The following is a 20,122-nucleotide window of genomic DNA, read 5'->3' on the forward strand; positions in this document are numbered from 1 at the left end:
GAGAGGCCATTCCTCGGGCCTCAGCTCATAAAGCCAAGGTGTGTCTGGGCCCTTCCACTCCGTCAGCCTTGGAACTTGAGCCTTCCTTCGCTGGCTGCTGTCAGAGTTCAGTGCTCCTGCCAAGCCCTTGGAGAGCTGGGGCCTAGAGAAGAGAGAGGTATCGGATTACTGCCTGCAGAAAAGGGGGTTGCTGCCCTGTTTGACACTCCCCATGTACAGTGTCACTGTGAGCGACCACAGGCATCAGCAGCATTCAGGATCACTTCACAGAATGAAGTCTGACTATCTTGCCTCCTCACAGAGATACAGATGCCATTGCTCCTTGTCTCTTTGCTTCCCTGCGGTTTTCCTGGGTTTACTTCTCTTTCCCCTCCTCCACATCCCCTGCTTTCCTTGATCTGTTTCTCTGCTGATTTTCCTCAATATGCTCTCCAGTTCTCTCCTGTCCTTTTGATTCCCTCCCCCCTCCTTTCATCCTCCAAACCTTTTTTATCCACTCCCTGTCTCCTTGCCTTTCTCAGTGTGTCTTTTGGATCTGTTTCCTTTGACACTGGTCCCAGGCCTGCTGCCAAGTTTCAGACCCATTAGTGAGGTGCCTTGCTGACTGAAACACAAATCAAGACTGATCCGGGTACAATTAACAGCTGCTCACACCTCATCTGGAAAGCATTAGCCAGCACTGAGAGTGGAGGGAGGGTAACAGGAGGGAAATATTGATGCCAAACACAATTGATCTTCTATTTTGGAACATGAGAGGATCCTGGCCCAGTAGATGCATAACTGAAAATAAAATACAAATAGACAGAGGCCCCCATGAGATGTAATGATGAGTGGCCTGTTAACTGACCTTGGGTATTCTTCAACATCTATGCAAGAGATGTAGACTCCTCCACATTCAATTCAGGTGTGTAACTGTTACTGTGGAAAAAAGGGTGTCTCTTCCATTTAATCCAGATATTCAAACACTTGTGTGATCCGGGAGTTCTCTGCTCTCTTGCTGTATACTGTGTTATGCTGGCACTTAATACAAATCTAATATGTATTAAGAATCACCTAGCATTGAGTTAAAAATGCAGATTCTGATCCACTAGGACTGTGGAGGGGCCTGAGATTCTCAATTTATAACAGGCAGGTAGGTAGACCAAACTTTAAGGCTCTAGGGCAGTGGTTCCCAACCTTTTTTTGGCCATGCCCCACCTAAGGATCTTTAAAATCCTGATGCCCCCCTGAACATATAATTGTTATTATTCAAAAGTGAACTCCTATTCATGTGGAGGAAGCCTAAAAGGCTATTAACTTGATCTAAACAAGCTTCCAAAGAACATGGCATCCATAAAGAGAAAAATAAAAGAACAAAAGGACAGTTGAAGTACTGAGGAAGAAATCACTAAGAAATTGTTAAAAAATGAAATGATATGAAAAAATAGCAAATAAAGTTTCAAAACACAATAGAGAACTGAAATGCATAAATATGTCACAATATGTATTTATATACTGTAGATGAGGCCCCTAGAACCATAAGAAATGCAAAAAATTCACTGTTAATAACTCATTCTCGAATTGCCCCTCTTAAAAATCAAATTGCTCCCCTGTGGGGCATGTGTCCCACATTGAGAACTACTAGGGTAATTCAACTCATGTAACTTTGGTGAAATACCCCTTCTAGAGGCATCTCAGAGTACCCTGTCCTCCTTTTTAGCACTCACAATTACAATTAAGGATAAATGATGTAATTAGCTGTTTGATGCCTATCTCCCCAACCCAAGGGCAAGGACCAGGCCTGTCTGCATCCCCAGGACTAGCCCAGTGTGTTGTATGTAGTGGGTGTTCCATAAACATTTCACACGTGAATTTTCACAAGTGAATGGACCAGCTCAACCCTCAAGGCCTAGCCAAGTTCTTTGCTCTTTCAGCCTGTCTTCCTAGTCCAGCATTCCTTCTCTGTACCTGCCAAGTAGCATTCGTTAATTTCCCACATGTTTTAGCCCCTCAGCTGGATCATTTGCCTCATGAAACTGGGACTTTGTCTTCTGAGTTTCTGAACTTTTTATATGCCCTTCTTCCTCCACCCCCACCCCCAATCTCAGGACTGTCTTGCTCTAGGAGGCATTTAATGTTCATTGATTGATTGAGAGACCCCCAAGTTGATGCCAAGTTCTATTTAGACCTCAGTTATAATGCCCAAGGGGTAGCTGAATTTCAGATTGGACCAAAGCCAAGCCTTTACATGCCCCAGTGGAAAAACCTTTAATATTACCTAACACATTTGTGGGTGGGAAGGCTGAGACGTTATGTGTATACAAAATCAAGCGATGTAATATGGTGAGGCTCCCAAAGCAGTTATAAATCAGGCCACTCGGGAGGGTTGACTGCACGGCTGTGGCCATTACCTCACTCCCATTTTCTCCGCTGAAATGGATGGTTCACATCGAAGGGCTTCACTTGCAGGCGTAGGGGCTGTTGTTCTCTTCCAGGATTAGGCAGACCATTTATCTCGGCAATACAGAAAACCAGCTTACAGCATTCTGGCAGAGATAGGAGAACCTGGTTTGTTTGGAATTCATCCAGTGTCCTAACTCTTTTTTTTTTTTTTTTTTAGTTATTTAATTTTCTTTTGTTCTAAGGCACCATGCACATTTACAGGTTTTACTTGTTTCTTTTATTGTTCACAGTATTACAGATATCCCGTTCCCCACTCCCCCACATGCCCCCTTGGCCCCCTTCACCCAACCCCTGCCTAGGCCTTCATCACACTATTGTCTATGTCCATGGGCTACGCATATATGCTTTTTTGGTTAATTTCTTCCCATCCTCCCTTCCTCCTCCCCCCCACACTCTGTCCTATTTTTCAAACATTCAAAGCTTCATGAAACCCAGCGTGCCTTGTGTCAAGCACTTTTCTCCCATAATCTTAAAACACATGTGTATTTTAAGGGACATTTAATGCGCATGCTTTTAATTTACTTACCCTTAAATCTTCAAAATATTGTTATGCAAGATTTGTTTGATGTTTGAGAAACTTTATGAGCATTACTTGGAAATTTAAAAACCTTGCTTTCAGGATAAAAACAGGAAGTTGTGTTTTTCCAAAAACACATTGCCTTTAATACAAAAAAAGAGTTAAGGGGCCTTTCCAGAATCCCAATTTTGCAGGACTCAAGGGGTTCAGAGCCAGCACAGCCCAAGCTCACATTCCTGTCTCTTCAGTGAATCAAAGCATACCTAGAAGTCCCAGGCTTGGCAGACGTGGGCTGCCACACTTGATTGGAATCTGTGACCCTTCAATACCGAACGGTACAAAGCTTAATCTGTCTGGAGACTCCCAAGCATATTTTACAACAAATACCCCAGATGCATGTTCAATGTGTGTTCCTGCAAAATGCCTGGCTGTGGCCTGATTATATTCTTAAGCAGATAAACATAAATCCCATGGTGTTAGAGACAACTTTTGAAGTTTGAAAGTACCTGGCAAAGAAAACCCACCAGAATGCAGCTCAAAGATGTAGTTCTATGGGATGGATTTCAGCAATCTGATTGCTCTCAGGGTAGAGCGTGAGGCAGGGAATGTAGGGCATCCCAGGTTGCCTTTTAAGGCCCTGTCCAAAATTGGCCCTGAAAACAGAACTACCACTTTGGTCTCTGACTTCTGATTCACTTACAGGTGAAATGATAAAATGATTGAGTGGCTGAGTTTCAAAGCAGTGTTGATAGACACACACAACTGTCCTGTATAAACAGAATGAGTGAGTGAGCAATAGAGAATATTAGAGATTCTGATGAAAGAAAAACTACAGGGCACCTAACACAAAGGAAAAACTTAATGAATAGTTGTTGAATGAGGAGTGACTGCATGTTGCTGAGAATAGGTAATAGGAAATTGGACCCATGACTATCAACTTGAAGGTAACAGGTTCACCCGTTCCAACATGGAGACATGGAAGTTTGGGGTAACAGGAAAACAGAAGATGGCTGCTGGGCAGGTAGCAATGGCTTAAGCAAGCTGGTAGAAGCAGAGGCATAGAGAGGCCCATGTCCTGCAGGCCACTTGGCCTACCTCCCCAGTGTTTTTCCTCTTCTGCAGCCTTGGAGCCCAGCCTAAAAGGAGCAGAGCCCTGCCTGGGGAATTCGTCCCCCAGGAATGATATTCTGCATCTGAGTTAACCACTCAGACAGCACTGAGGGCCTGCCATCTGTCAAGTGTGGCACAGCTGTGCCATAGCCCCAAACGTGGCTAAGAGGCAGACGCCCACCCCAGAGACTTCACAGTCTGGCAAAGGAGAGTGGACAGCTTCTTTCTTCTTGCCTGCCCAAGATTCAAGCAAGTGTGAATGGAAATGACAGGACGGGAGGAGAGATGAGTAAAAGATGGAATCGACAGCACTAAGCCCTTCGCAGATGTGAAGGGCAAAGGAGAAGGCAGCATTAAGGACACCATTTAAGTTTCTTGATACTAGCAGAAGTGGAGTTTAGAGAAGAGAAATGCATTTGAGAGTGAAGATGCCAGAGCCAGTTTCGCACCCACCTGCTAAGTCTGGTGGCACATCTCTATAAAATGTCTCTAGGGAGGCCTTTCTTTGTTCATTTTAGGAGAGGGAAAAAAAGGCTGCCTAGAAAGGTCATACACCAGCAGCAAAAAGAAGAAAAAGAAGAGAATGAGTTGAGAGAGCATGAGAGCTGTTGTTGAAGGGGCTCCATTCTTGTGTGCTGTGCCAGTCAGAGACGAGAAGAAACAATTGGCTCTGTTGGCCTGAGCATGTCCAGGTCAGAATTAGCACACACCACTATGTCTCACATTATTACTCTGAGTGTCTTTATAGTGGAAGAAAAGAGTAATCTTGACACCAGAAAGGCACCGGGACCAAGACTCGTCTGCCTCAACATGATCTGGAATGTGTGGGTTCTTGGTTTCATGCAAGAAAGACTTCACGACATGAGTCCAGGTGATTTTGAGAGTACCTTTTTCAAGGTTGGGGACGCTGAAACAAAGGAAGGGCTTAAGATAGAAGAGCTAAGATCAGGGCATCGGAGTGAGTCTAGGTCAGTGGCCCTTTAAATACAGTTCCTCATGTTGTGACCCAACCATAAAATTATTTTCATTACTACTTCATAACTGTAATGTTGCTACTGTTATGAATCGTAATGTAAATATCTGACATGCAGGATGGTCTTAGGTGACCCCTGTGAAAGGGTCGTTCAACCGCCAAAGGGGTCGCGACCCACAGGTTGAGAACCGCTGGTCTAGGTGGAGCTGCCTTGGCCTTTTGGAAATGTGAGGATGAGTCGAGCCTAGGCATGGCTGCCTTGGCTCTTTAGAAAATAAGTCCCAGAGGCAGAAGAAGTGAGCCAGCTAGGCTGTGTGAACTCAGGAAACAAGTTACAGAGGTAAAAGGAGGGCCCTTGGAGACAGGTTCAAGGGTTAGCTCAGAACGAGTTGCTGCTGCCCACTGCTCCCCTTGTTGTAAGTCTCATGGGAACCTTTAGCGTTTAGGAGAAAGAAAGCAAAGATACACACCTCAGAAAAGAAGGGGAGGTGCAGGCATGCTCCAGGGTGACTGTGCACTGGGTCCTTTGTCTTAGGGTTTTTATCTTTTTTTCAAAAGGCAGGGATTTTAGGGGAGGTCTCAGGGGAAAATCTCAATAGAATATTCATCAGCTTCTCAAGTGTGTCCTTTAATATGCTGATTTATTGAAATGAGCGTAATGAGGGGTCAGGGTCATTCTCTGATTAGTTTCACCTTCAAAGAATGTCACCAAATAGGGACCCGACTGGCTCAGCATGGTCTGGAATATGAAAACCATTTGCGCCTAAGTATCCTTGGTTAGGGAAGATAAGACCTTTTGATGTATCATCTGTCTGTAAATTGCTCAGCCATTTAACTGTCTGTCTCAGTTTTCCCATTCTACTTGCTAAATTATTTTCTTAGCTTCTTACTATCCTGCCTCAATCTCACACCCCAGTAAACTGGATCAGATGTGTGTGCTTCAATGGGTAGTGGTGAATGTACACATGGAAATTGTATTCAGAAATGCCTGACTCCAGCACTTAAATTCCATAGCACACATGGAAAGAATTGAGGAAATAGCCAAACTTACAAATATTCCACCCACACTGTGTAATATGGCATCCTGATGCATTTTAGAAACTGAAGAGCAACATGGTGGAAAAAACCTCTGGACAGTTAAACATGGACACCTTGAACATGGACTAAGTTTTTACAAGATTCCCATATCATTAAGAACTTGGCCAATACCATCATATTCTGAAGAGAAATTGTAGATGCTCACCCCTATCTAGAATGCTTTGGAAAATTCATTGTTTCACAAAGTAAATGTACCAGAGAGCAAAGGGTTCACTCTTTTAAGTGCCAAAACTACATTTAAGTGGTTTTGAATGATATTTTCCCCAAAGGCATATGCCTTTTCTTAACTTTTAAAATGTGAACTTAATTTCACTTGAGGGATGCCCAATTACAAATTATCCTATATAATAAAAGGGTAATATGCAAATTGACCCTAACAGCAGAACGACTGGGAATGACTAGTCACTAGGCACACACTGACCACCAGGGGCCAGACGCTCAGTGCAGGAGCTGCCCCCTGATGGTCAGTGCACTCCCACAGGGGGAGCTCTGCTCAGCCACAAGCCAGGCTGATGGCTGCCAGCACAGCGGTGGTGGCGGGAGCCTCTCCCGCCTCCTCAGCAGTGCTAAGGATGTCTGACTGCAGCTTAGGCCTGCTCCCCACTGGCAAGCGGACATCCCCCGAGGGCTCCCAGGCTGCCAGAGGGATGTCTGACTGACAGATTAGTCCCAATCCCCTGGGGAGCAGGCCTAAGCCAGCAGGTGGTCATCCCCGGAGGGGTCCCAGACTGTGAGAGGGCACAGGCCAGGCTGAGGGACCCCCCCACCGAGTGCACAAATTTTTGTGCACCGGGCCTCTAGTCTATATATAAAAGCCTAAGCAACCATTACAACCAGATGACCAGCCAGTAGCTATGACACGCACTGACCACCAGGGGGCAGACACTCAATGCAGGAGCTGCCCCATGGTGGTCAGTGTGCTCCCACAGCCAACCTCCCCCGGCCGATCGGCCTCAATCAGGACTGGGTGAGATGGCCCCGATCGGCCAGGAGGGACTCCATCCATGCACGAATTTGTGCACTGGGCCTCTAGTGCTATAATAAGAGAAATACTATAAGTTCCTTGAGAAATGAGTGCATGCAAAAACTAGTGAAATTCAAATAAGGTCTGTCATCTGTTTAATGGCTTGTACCAATGTTACTTTCCTTGCTTTGATAATGGAGTATGCTTATGTAAGATGATGTAATTGGGGGAAGCTGGGAGAAGGGTACATGGGAACTATTTTTGCAACTTTTTATGAGTGTAAATAATTCAAAATGAAAAGTTTTTTTAAAAAACAATATTTTTATTGATTTCAGAGAGGAAGGGAGAGGGAGAGAGAAAAACATAATGATGAGAGAGAATCATTGATCAGCTGCCTCCTGCATGCCCCTTACTGGAGATCAATCCCGCAACCCGGGCATGTGCCCTGACTGGGAATTGGACCCTGAGCTCCTGGTTCATAAGTCAATGCTCAACCACTGAGCAACATCAGCCAGGCAATAAAAAGGTTCTTTTAAGTACCCTGAAATTGGGGACTTTGTTTCAGTTGTCAAGTGGATAAATAGAAGAAGGAAGAAAGGAAAGAGAGAAGTGAGGGAGGGAAGGAGGAAAGGAATATAGACTGGGGACCTTTAGAGATCTAAAAAACTATGTGAGAGAGAGTGTGTAGTATCAGAGATGGGGAGGCTTTAAATGCAGGCAGGATCTGAGATCATTCCCCCTTCCTGGCTTTGTGACAATTTTCTTAAATTCTGTGCACCACTATGTTTACCTTTGTAATATTAGGCATAAAAATACACACTACAGAAGATTGCTGTGAGGATTAAACAGTATGCTCAATACACCCAATATAGTATCCATCACCAAGTGGGTACTTAATAAATTGCCTTATTCTAAGCTAGAGGCCCGATGCATGAAATTCGTGTATGGGTAGGGTCCCTAGGCCTGGCCAGTGATCAGGGCCAATCTGTGGGGCAACTGGAGGGGCTATTGGGGGGACCCCACTGGCACCCGCCTGATCAGACCGGCGGGGCTATCGGGGGGAGGGAGGGGGTGGCACCAGCCCACTCGCTGGCCAGCCCTGCCCCCCCACTGCCACCGCCAGTTGCCTCCTGTGTGGGTCGACTGGCAGGGCTATTGGGAGTCCCCCACTGGCACCCACCTTGGCTGGCCTAAGGCCTGCAGGCTGGGGGAAGCTTCTGCACTGAGCGTTTGCCCCCTGGTGGTCAGTGTGCGTCATAGTGACCAGTTGTTCTGTCGGTCGGTCGATTTGCACATTAGGCTTTTGTTATATAGGATGCCCCTGAATAAGCCCTGATCAGGTAGTTCACTTGGTTAGAGTGTCATCTGATATGCCAAGGTTGTGGGTTTGATCCCCAGTCAAAACACATACAAGAATTAACCAATGAATGGATAAATAAGTGGAACAACAAATCAATGTTGCGTTCTCTCTCTCTCTCTCTCTCTCTCATCAATAAAATAAAAATAAATAAATGTCCCTCAATAATGTGTGGTTATAATTCTTATGTCTTATTTCTGTAGTTCTGGTTATTAATCATTAGAATTCAGCTCTCACACTTTAATGCTGTCCACATACTTCCCTGTTCAGTTTGCTTCTCTCATCTTCTGTGAGCTTGATATAGTTCTATGTGCAATATTAAATAGGCTCAAAATAATCTCACCTATGAATAAAGTATTTGTGTCTCTGCCCATAGACACTAATTTTAGCTGCTCAAAGACCTTTTTCTCTTGTTTTCTTTTTAAAAAATTAATTTTAGAGAGGAAGTGGGGAGAGAGACAGAGACAGAGACATGGATCTGTTGGGCTGTCTCCCACACCTACCCTGCCCAGGGATTGAATCCAGAACCTAGATATGTTCCCTGAGCAGGAATTGAACCTGCCACTTTTTGGTGTATGGGACAATGTTCCAACCAACTAAGCTATACCAGTGAGGGTTCAGAGAGATTTTTCTTTTTACTTTCTAGTTTATGGCTGAGTTCCAGATGGATGAAGTTCTGAGATGAGTTCCGTTTAGAAGAGGCAATGATATTAATAAAAACAGTAGCCATCATTTATTTTTTTAAATATATTTTTATTGATTTCTGAGAGGAAGGGAGAGGGAGAGAGAGATAGAAAAATCAATGATGAGAATCATTGATTGGCTGCCTCCTACATACCCTGTATTGGGGATCGAGCCCACAACCTGAGCATGTGCCCTGGCCAGGATTCAAACCATGATTTCCTGGTTCATAGGTTGATGCTCAACCACTGAACCACACCAGCAGGGCTAGCCATCATTTATTGATCATTATAATGCTAACTACGCTGGGTGGTTTATCTACATTATCTCATTTGATTCTCCCCATCACTCTATGAGATAACTATTCTAATTGCTACACTGAAGATTAAGAATTTCATCCCTTGTCCAAAGTCCCAGAGCTACTTCCCTGCAGAGCTGATATCACAAGACTGCTAACTCTAGAGCCTAAGCTCCTATCACAGAAGATACTATAACAGTTTCCTATTACTTCATTACAATGAAAAATACCCCCAAATGGATCCATTCTTTAGAGTGTGGGAGCTATGCTCCTTTGCTGAAAGAGGTAAAGAGCAGGTAAGGAGAAGAGAAAGGGAGGAAAAGAAAGTAGTTATTTAAATACCTCTAGAAGACAACAGTCCTGGAAACAGCAATATTTTATACTGTAGATCCTTAATAAATGTTGAGTGTTTCAGCAAAAACAACAACAACAAAAAACCAACAGGGTTTCCCAAAACTGCCTAAAGGAAGAAAATGTTTTATAGGAGGTATCTCCTCCCTTCTATGTCCTGAGACCCCTCATCTCCATGCTGACTCTACCTCCTAATGAATGCATGGATGGTGAGCCAGCCAAGAAACATTTCCTTTCCCAGAACACGAAGCTGCAGAACTAGAATTGCAGTTTCCTTTACAGGCAACCTCTTAGGAATTGTCTACTTTACATTTTGAAGAACCCCTGTGTTTGATGACTGGACATCTGAAGAAATGCTAATGAAATCATTCGAGGCTCTGTAGGTGTCCATTGCCCACAATGGGAGCCATGTGGGTAGACACACACACACAAAAAAAGAGGGCAGAGAAGTTATGTTAGGAGTCATGGTGAGACTGTGCCTACTCTATAAGGGAGCAGAGGCCGGAATTCAGCAAGGTTGCAGGCAAGCTGTAAAGTCAGAAGAGTCTTTAGACAGAAAAGGTTGCTGGTTCTTGGCATGTATTTTGCAATGGGCTGTGGTGTGAGGGATGTTTGGAACAACTGTAAACAGGAATTGCTGTGTCCTTATTAGGAATAAGCACTTCTCCAGGCAGAGAAGTGGCTGTCGAGGCTATGCTTATGACCTCCTTCCTCTCTCCTGTCCCCTGCCAATCCTCCTCATTGCTCCTATAGAATTGCATTGAGGCTGGACTCTATGGTTGCTCTTGGAGATTGCTGCCCAGCAAGTCTGAAGAAAAGAAAAAAATCCAACGATTCCATCTGGCCCAGCTGCTCATAAGAGCTGTTTATTCCCATCAACACTGAGCCTAGTGTAGCCCTCCTCCCTACAGGGTGGCCTGAAGAGCTGTCCAGCAGGCCTGGCAAAGTTTGTCCCAGCCAGAACACTGGGCGGGATTTCAGGGGATTGGATCTGGGTGCTCCAGCAGCTTAGATTTGGAGAGGCAAGAACTCAAAAAAGGTGGGGGCTATGGATGAGCAGATTGGTGCCCCAGCTACCCTGCAGGGAAGGGCAGATGAACCCTCAATGTCAAAAGTTATTGTTCAGGGGTTACTAAAAGTGTAGGCTGTGGCAATAAGCAATATAGGTAAGAATTCTGGCTCTGCCACTGCCTAGATCAGTGATGGCAAAACCTATGACATGCGTGTCAGAGGTGACACGCGAACTCATTTTTTTGGTTGATTTTCTTTGTTAAATGGCATTTAAATATATAAAATAAATATCAAAAATATGTCTTTGTTTTACTATGATTGCAAATATCAAAAAATTTCTATATGTGACACGGCACCAGAGTTAAGTTAGGGTTTTTCAAAATGCTGACACACTGAGCTCAAAAGGTTCGCCATCACTGGCCTAGATGCATCTTACTGGGGGTTAGAGTAAGACTTGGCAAGTAGCTGAATTAAGGGGAAACAAAAACAAATGTCTAGGCATAAGGCAGCCCGCCTTGGAGGAGGTGAAGGTCAATTATGAAAATTTAGGATTAAGGAGACTAAGCAAATTTGAAGATGAATATAAAGTAAATTTTTTACATTTTGAGTTTTAATCGCTAGTGAAATAATCAAGTGAAGATGCCAGTAGGGAGTTAGAAAAACGGGAATGGAGTTTAGGAGAAAGGCTGAACCAGATTTTCTTCATCACTGATCTATGAATATTCTCTTATTTATTTTACCTTTAATAACCATTAACACTATAAAACTGTAGCCCGGCATAGAAACTAACCATTACCAATAACCCACACCTACCCAAGTGCTCATCATATCCCATCCTTCCATCTCAGAGGAAACCAGGATCCTGATTTCTATGTCTATAATTTCTTCAGTTTATTTTCTGTGTTATTAGATATATATTCTTTTTTAAAAAGTAAATTGATTGATTTTGTTTGCTTTTTAACTATAAAGAGGCTATACTATAATGTCTGTCAGAACTTGCTTTTAACACTCAACATTATGTCACTAAGGTTCCTACATGTTATGTGTAGCTGAATATCATTGCTACTGTATAATATTGTGTGAAAATACACAATTTATTGTCATTGGGCATATGAGCTGTTTCCAGTTTTTTGCTGTTCTGAACACTGACTATGAACATTTTTTCATGTGTTTCCTGGTGTGTGTGTGTATATATATATATATATAGAGAGAGAGAGAGAGAGAGAGAGCTTATTCTTAGGAGTGGAATTGCCAGGTCATAAAGCATACAAATGTTCAACTCTTCAAGATAGTGACAAAGTGTTTTTCCCAGTAGTTGGGCCAATGAGAGAAAGATTTGAGGGGTATTCCTAGGGAGGTTATTGTTAAAGTCAGGGTAGAAGATGAGTTTGTCCAGGGAGACCATGTAAAAACAAGGGGAAAAAAAGAGATTGAAGTCTGATTCTTAGAAATATCTACATTCGGGTATGTACAGGAGGGAGAGGAACCAGAGAAACAGAAATGAGTGGTCAGAAGAGAAGGAGTACAAGCAGGAGAGAAGAAAGTTGAGCAGGCCAGGAGGAGAGTTTCTTAAAGACTGGGAGACCAGCACCAAAGGATGCTGTAGAGATGATTTGAGAAGAATCAAGGTGAGGAAAAGATCAGTGATCTTTAAGAAAGCTGTTTGTGGCTTTGTTGACTATGAGGGTGGAAGCCAGATGTCAAGGGCTTTATGAGTGAGCATGAGAATGAGGGTGGTGAAGAGAAATACTGGTATTATAAACACCAGTTGGATAAGTTTGACAGTGAGTTGAGGAATGGATATTGAAAGTTAGAGGAGATAGAAGAGCTGTGACATGGTATTTAATGTGTTATTTTTTTAAGGTATAGAAGAGTTGACATGTTTATAGATTCCGAAGTAAAAGCCATTGGAAAGGAAAAGATTGAAGAAGTAAGAGAGGTTCATGGTAGAGGAAGACCTTCTAAGGATCAGGAGAGGATAGATTCTGAGTTTGTTCTTGGCAACTCTATTTCTCTGAGAGAGATAAGATACAAAAGCTTTAAATGCATCAAAAATTATCATCATCATAGCAGCTAACATTGAGTATGCTATGTAAAAGATCCTATCCTAAGTACTCACTACATATTATTTCATTTAATCCTCTGAACACCCAATGGCATAATAGAGATTTTTAAATTCTCTATTTTTTAAGTCATTAATTAATCAAAAGCCCCAGTATTTTCACACAATATTATACAGTGGCAATGATATTCAGCTACACATAACATGTAGGAACCTTAGTGACATAATGTTGAGTATTAAAAGCAAGTTCCAACAGACATTATAGCAGATTTTTAAATCTCTATTATAATTTAAGTTTTACAGAAGAGGAAACTGAGACATGTTTAGAGACATGACTAAACCAAGCTAGGTGATTGAGATCATGTACTCTGAATCACTACTTGTAAGCTGAGAATGAGCTTGTGCAAGACAAAAAAAACTTACGGCTGAGGGTAATCAGAAATGTGAGAAGAATGGAAAAGGTTTGGAGTAGGAACCCTTGGTAATATGATAAGGTATCAGGGGAAAAGGATAGGGAAGTGAACATATGGGGCTCCTACATGTGTTCAGGCAAAGTGCTAGGCCCTTTACATATACTGAGTTATTTCAAAAGAAAGAAATAAAAAATAACCAAGGGCCCAGTAGTGATTGGAACTATGCAGGTGTAATGCAGTGTGGGTTTTCTCTAGCATTCTCAAACACCATTATTAATCAAAAGCCCCAGTCTCCTCGGAGGCCACCAGATAAAACCCTAGTTTATCTTACCCCCGTCACTTCCTCCTCTCTCTAGCCCAGCCCTAAAAGAAAGTAGAGAAGGAATGAATCTCAAAACTCTTCTACTTAACTCCCCACCATAGCCTTGCTTCATTCGGGTTCTTCACACCAATCTTCCCCCTCTCCCCCAAACCTCCCCAGCCCTCCCATGCCTCCCCTCTACATCCCCACTCCCACAGCATTCCGTCCCCAGATGAGCATCCACATTTGCTCTCCTGGCTGCTTCTCCTCCCTGGATTCCCAGACTGGGAGAAGAGAAAGCCTGTTTTCAGTTAAGGCTTTGGTCACACACAGATGCCTTTTCCATTACTCTTGTTTTTCCTCTTGAAGTGTAACATTTCCAATTAACTCTCCACTGGGGAGGAGGCCTGCATTACCCACTCCCACATGGGGTTCAGGCCAGGGTCCTCGGAGGCCTGCCCTGGGCTGCCTGTAGCTGACCCCTGAGCAGGCTGCAATAGGAGCTGCCTTCACTGAGGGTAGGGAAGGTGAACCCGTGGACACAGTTTGAGAGCATGTGCAAGGTTTGCCCACCTCTGTGGCAAACGTCTGTGAAACTGATACTGTTCTAAGCTTCTTTACTGACCCTCTCTGACAGCCTAAAGATACTAAATATTAACCTTGTCTGTGTGAGGACATGGAATTTATCTTGTTCTATCTTAGAATCCAGGGGACGAATTAAAAAACAAGGACTATAAGAGACCCATGAAAATCAAAAGGATCTCCTCATGGATCTTTACTTTGTACATACTGTATAGCATATATTTCCCCCACAAATTATAGTAGGGTGTAAGTGAAAATGTTAGAGTCCCTTCTGCCCCCAAAGGACAGTTTATTTCACTGCCCATATGATATAAGAAAATACACAAAATTGCTTTGAAATCTGGATACTAATCAGTTGACTCAGCTCAATCATTCATCTCTGTGGGTTAGCCTCACACAGGAAATTCAAATTTGGGCCTCAGGAAAATGAAAGACTGGCATTTGAATGGATCCTGAAGTTTGGTCAAAATCGTCAAAATTGCAAGAGTTTAATTGTGAATGTTAAGCGTTGTCTGTGATAAGTCTGTGGTGTGATTTCAATAGGCCAGGCATTATGCTAGGACCTTGCCCATCACGGCAGGGTTTGTCCAGTGGGTGAGCAACAAACTTGTGTTGCATGAGGACTTCTATGGGGAAATCCTATCTGTGCAGAGGGCCCAGACTCCAACTCTTTGCCTAATGAGCTTCACTTCAAGAATACTTGCCCAAGCTGGTTTGGTTCAGTGGATAGAGTGTCAGCCTGTGGACTGAAAGGTCCAGGTTCAATTCTGGTCAAGAGCATGTGCCTGGATTGCAGGCTCAATCCCCAGTAGGGGGCAGGCAGGAGGCAATCGATCAATGATTCTCTTTCATCCTTGATGTTTCTATCTCTTTCTCCCTCTCCCTTCCTCTCTGAAATCAATAAATTTTTTTTTTTTAAAGAATCCTTGATACTGGGTCTCATAGGTTGGAAATTCACCTGATTGATTTTGGAGTTGGGAAAAAGGATTGAAGCAATATCCTTTCCATAACAGGAAGAACAAAAGCCAGGGGAACTGAGTTGAAGGAAACAGCAGGGGGATGCGAGGAATTTAGTTTAAAGGGAGGAACTGGAGAGTCCTGTCAAATGTGAGGCCAGACTCATAAGTGAAGGACACATGCTGTTTATAATCGTAAGTTAAGTAGGCTTGATTACACCTTGAGAGCCCTGGGGCCCCCTCTAGGCACCTGGGTCCAATTATCTAGGGCCCCATCTACCTAGAAGGGAAGCTGCATCTGGCTCTGATTCCCAGCCTGACTTCACTCTCTCCAGACACTCATCCTCTGTCTGACATGAATTTAAAGGAATACAGGTGGTAGAGGGGATCCATACACCCTCCGGAAATATGTTCACTGCTTCATATTTTATATCTGCCTTAAGTTTTATAACCAGCAACTTACTTATTCCTCCGCACAATTCGTCCTGGTCACATGTCTGCACACTGAGATGCCCCACCCCCACTTTGTCCTATATAATAAAGAGCTAATATGCAAATAGTCCTCAAGCCCTCATGCCATCATGTGGTAAGGGCTCAGACACTCATGCTCTTGCACCCTCGTGCCCTTGCACCCTCGCGCTGGAACTGTTCAGACACTCAACACGAGGGAGAAAGGAATGGGGACCAGCCAGGCACAAATGAGCTCGTGAGAGAGGAATGGGGACCAGCCAGGCTGTGGCCTGGAAGAGGGACAAGCCACTCGCCCCATGGTCCCAGGTGCCAGTGGCTGGGACTGCAGCCCAGGAGAGGGACAATCCACACGCCCCATGGTCCCAGGCACCTGCAGCTGTGGCCCAGGCAAAGCCGCCCACCCACAGTCCCCCGTGGCTGCGGCTGGCCCGGGCAAAGCCGGCCTGGGTCTTGGGTGCCTGCGGCCAGCCAGAGGAGGGAATCCTGGGTCCTGGGTGTGGGGCAAGGCAGAGGCGGTTAGGGGCGATCAGGCCAGTAGGGGAGTAGTTAGGGGCAATCAGGCAGGCAAGCAGAGGTGGTTAGGGATGATCAGGCAGGCAGGCAAGCGGTTAGGAGCTAGCAGTCCCGGATTGTGAGAGTCAGTTGGACATCCCCTGAGAGGTCCTGGATTGGAGAGGGTGCAGGCTGGGCTAAGGGACACCCCCCCCCCCCCCCCCGTGTGCATGAATTTCATGCACCAGGCCTCTAGTAGAGATATAGTTGACATATAACACTGTGTAAGTTTAAGTTGTACAATACAGTAGTTTGATATAGATGTATATTGCAAAATGACCACAATAAGGTCAGTTAACTTACCTCATGTAGGTACATTTTTGTGTATGTGTGGTGAGAACTTTCAAGATTTACTCTCTTAGCAATTTCAAGTTCACAATACAGTATTGTTAACTTTAATCACCATGCTGCACATTACATCCCAGAGCTTATTCATCTTATAACTGGAAGTTTGTATCCTTGACCATCTTCACACATTCCCCCTTCCTATGTTCTTTTAGCTATGAGTTGTATGCATTCCTTATATATTTTGGATATTAACCCTTTACAGGATATATGATTTGCAAATATTTTCTCCCATACAATAGGTTGCATTTTCATTCTGCTGATGGTTTTCTTTCCCTGTGCAGAAGATTTTTAGTTTGATGTGGTTCCACTTTTTTATTTTTGCTGTTGTTGCTCGTGGTTTTAGTGTCACATTCATAAAATCATTACCAAGACCAATGCCAAGGAGCTTTTTTTCTATGTTCTGGGAGTTTTGTGGTTTCAGGACTTCCATTCATTATTGAGTGGTGTAAAATAGGGTTCCAGTTTTATTCTTTTGTATGTGGATTATTTTAAGGACAAAAAGGTGATTTAAAATTGTTAGGAAATGGAAAAGTGCATTAGGAAATATTCAGTGCATATTTATTGCATTCAGATCACAGGAATGGCTGCTTTGGAAAGAAAATAGAAAATAATATGGTCTTAGATTTCTAGAAGTGAACCCTTCAAATGGAGAGGCTGCATTTATCCATATGGAAAAGGTAATTAGATGCTTAAACATGGAGACTAGCTGAGGAGGGAACCTGGATCTTCTTTTAAGGGGGTGGTTAGGGAAAGCTTCTCTGAAATGGTATATTTAGGCAGAGACTTGAAGAATAAAATGAGCCAGCCTTAGAAAGAACAGGTGGAAATTCTTTCCAGGGAGGACATGGAATATGTGGAGTCCCTGAGACTGGAAAGAGTTTTTCTAGGAATTGAAAGATCGCTGTGACTGAAGCTTACTTTTAAAAACATAATCAAGCCCTGACTGGTTTGGCTCAGTGGATAGAGCATCGGCCTGCAGACTGAAGAGTCCCAGGTTCGATTCCGGTCAAGGGCATGTACCATGTTGTGGGCAGATTTCCAGTGGGGGGTGTGCAGGAGGCGGCTGATCGATGTTTCTCTCTCATCGATGTTTCTAACTCCCTATCCCTCTCCCTTCCTCTCTGTAAAAAATCAATAAAATATATTTTAAAAAAATAAAAACATAATTAAATAATATTACATAAAAAGTTCACTTACTGCATTTTTATTTAATATAAAATGCATTTCCTATTTGCTTATCATTTACTCCTGCCAGGTGGATACTATTACTATCAATCCCTGGCTTGGAGGTGCCAGAGTCATCAGCATTAAGTAGTAAGCTGAACAGGGGTGGCCTCAGCCAAGCACCTGCCAGCTTACCCAGAACACTTACTAACCCAATACTTTGCTCCTCTCTTTTTGCACTTCTTCGGTCCTAAGCCTGGCCTGCTTGACAGTCACCTGCCCATCTATGACAGCAGAATAGCCCACTGTGATTTCTCTAGTTCCAAGGCCAGTGACGGCTGTTTTGTGGACATTGGGCTCCTCCAACTTTCTCCTCTACTGTCTAACCCTATCCAGGAGTAGTCACCATAGAAAAAGAAAATATTATTAGAGATTGTACCATAGATTCAGGGACCATCTCCACTGAACTGAGACATGAAAGTAGTATGTTTATCAAGAAAGATTATACTTGTCGCCAAAGAGTCTTTTTCAGGCTGTAGGCTAAACAAAGGGAGGCTGCCCTCTGGGCTGGTATTCTGTGCTCTGTCCAGCCCTAGAGACAATGCGCTGCTGACTTCACCAGCTTCCAGTGCTGCCCAGACAGGCCCTGTCTCTCAGCCACAGGCATCTTCCTTTATGTATTTTCATTATAAGAAGCTATTCAAGGATGATTAAGGGAGTAGAAAGAAATGATTTCTCAGACAAGATTTTTTTAAAAGCTAAATATGTATAATATAGTTAAACAATGACTAACACTGGCCCCTTCAGCTCCTTGTGAACTCCGTTGGGCCAAGGCATTGTTTAGGCTGGCCCAGGATCAGGAGATGGCTCACCCCTATGTGGCCTCCATCCATCAGCTGCCTCTTCCCCATTTACTTGTGGAAAGAGCACAGACCCAGACCTGCATTCAAATCCTGATGCCACTTATTAGCTGTGTGGTCTTTAGTAAAATCCTTGACCTAAGATTTAACCCTAAATCTCAGTGTCATGGCCTATAAAATGGGGATAATACTTCCTACCTCTTCTCTTGGAAATGTCTCAAGGATTAGTGATATAAGGTGTTCAATAAATGTTATTAACTTATTTTCAGAATTAAACCTATCTTTCCACTCCTACTGTTTTCCCTGACTTCCCTTTCTGTCCCTCTCTCTGTTTCTTAATAATAAAAGAAATTATCAATGTAATAAATTTACGTGTTGAAAAACAAATACAAAAGATATGATAATAAAAAGCAAGTCACTTTTTCCATCCTTCCTAAACCTCGCCTTGCTCTACAGATATAACTATTGAATAATTTCTATGGTAGTCATCCCCATATCTCTGATAATATGCTTACATCCCCTTTTTCTTTTTAAATAAAATATGCATATGGTAAAAAATAAATCCAAATGTGTAAAAAGGACCATATGTGGCTACCATAAAAATGTGTCTGAGACCAACAGCCCAGGTGCCGTGCTCTGAAATCCATCCCCATGCACAGAGGCCAAAGCTTAAGCATGGCAGGGATCCTGAGGCAGGCCCCTTCTTGGGAGAAGTGAGGCTCCTCAGAAAGACAGCTTTCACTCAAGAATGCCCATCAGCTTTGCTGAATCTTCCCTATTCTATACTTCACCTAAGATTTTTCCTGCCCAACGCTCCTTCCTTCACAGACCTTCACATCCCAGAGGAGACCCAGCCTCTTCTGTCTCCCTCCTCATTTTCCCTCACTGATGTCCCCCAGTATGCTAGTATCTCTTACACATCTACTCCTGCCTCGGCATCTCCTCCTCACAGGACCCAGCTAACATAGTGGTGCCAGGAGTGATCCAAGATAGAGTCAGTAAATAGGTCTCTTGGCCCCTTAGTGACCAGTGGGCCAAGAGACACCATCATGAGTAATGTGTGTGGCAGAGATGGTCACACGGTAGTGGTCCAATCGCTGAAGATTTCATAGAAGGTGAAAATATCTCTGTGGAGGGAGATGCCATGACAGGTGTGATGAGTCAGGTATTTGGAAAACCATGGGAGAAACTGTCTACAAAGACAGTGGAGTCTCTGGTTACTGCTAAGATGTACTAGTATTGACTCCATATGGAGAGCTAATGTGAAAGAGGGCCATTAGTAAACAGTTAAGAATTAAGTGTGAGAGCCAGAAGGCCTCTTTGGTACCTTACAAAGATGCAGCTAAGAGTAGAATGAGCAAAAAACAAATCTCATAGTTAAAGATGCAAAGCTCCTGAGACATTTGTGTGCTCAGCCAAGACAGGTATGCTATGCTAAAATCAGGGCGCTCCCTGGAAAATACTAGGACCCTGAAACATAGCATGAGATCATCAGGCCAGATGTCCCTGAAGACTGATTCTACACCTACCACTTCCTTAGATCATCAGAGTTTGCAGGTGGCTCACTCCTTAGTTAGAGGTAGTATTTCCCCTGTGCTGGAAGATGCTGCA

The sequence above is a fragment of the Myotis yumanensis genome, unplaced genomic scaffold (assembly GCF_028538775.1).
Source record: "Myotis yumanensis isolate MYYU_CA2020_CCGP unplaced genomic scaffold, mMyoYum1.0.hap1 SCAF_2, whole genome shotgun sequence".
In the NCBI taxonomy this organism is placed as follows: domain Eukaryota; kingdom Metazoa; phylum Chordata; class Mammalia; order Chiroptera; family Vespertilionidae; genus Myotis; species Myotis yumanensis.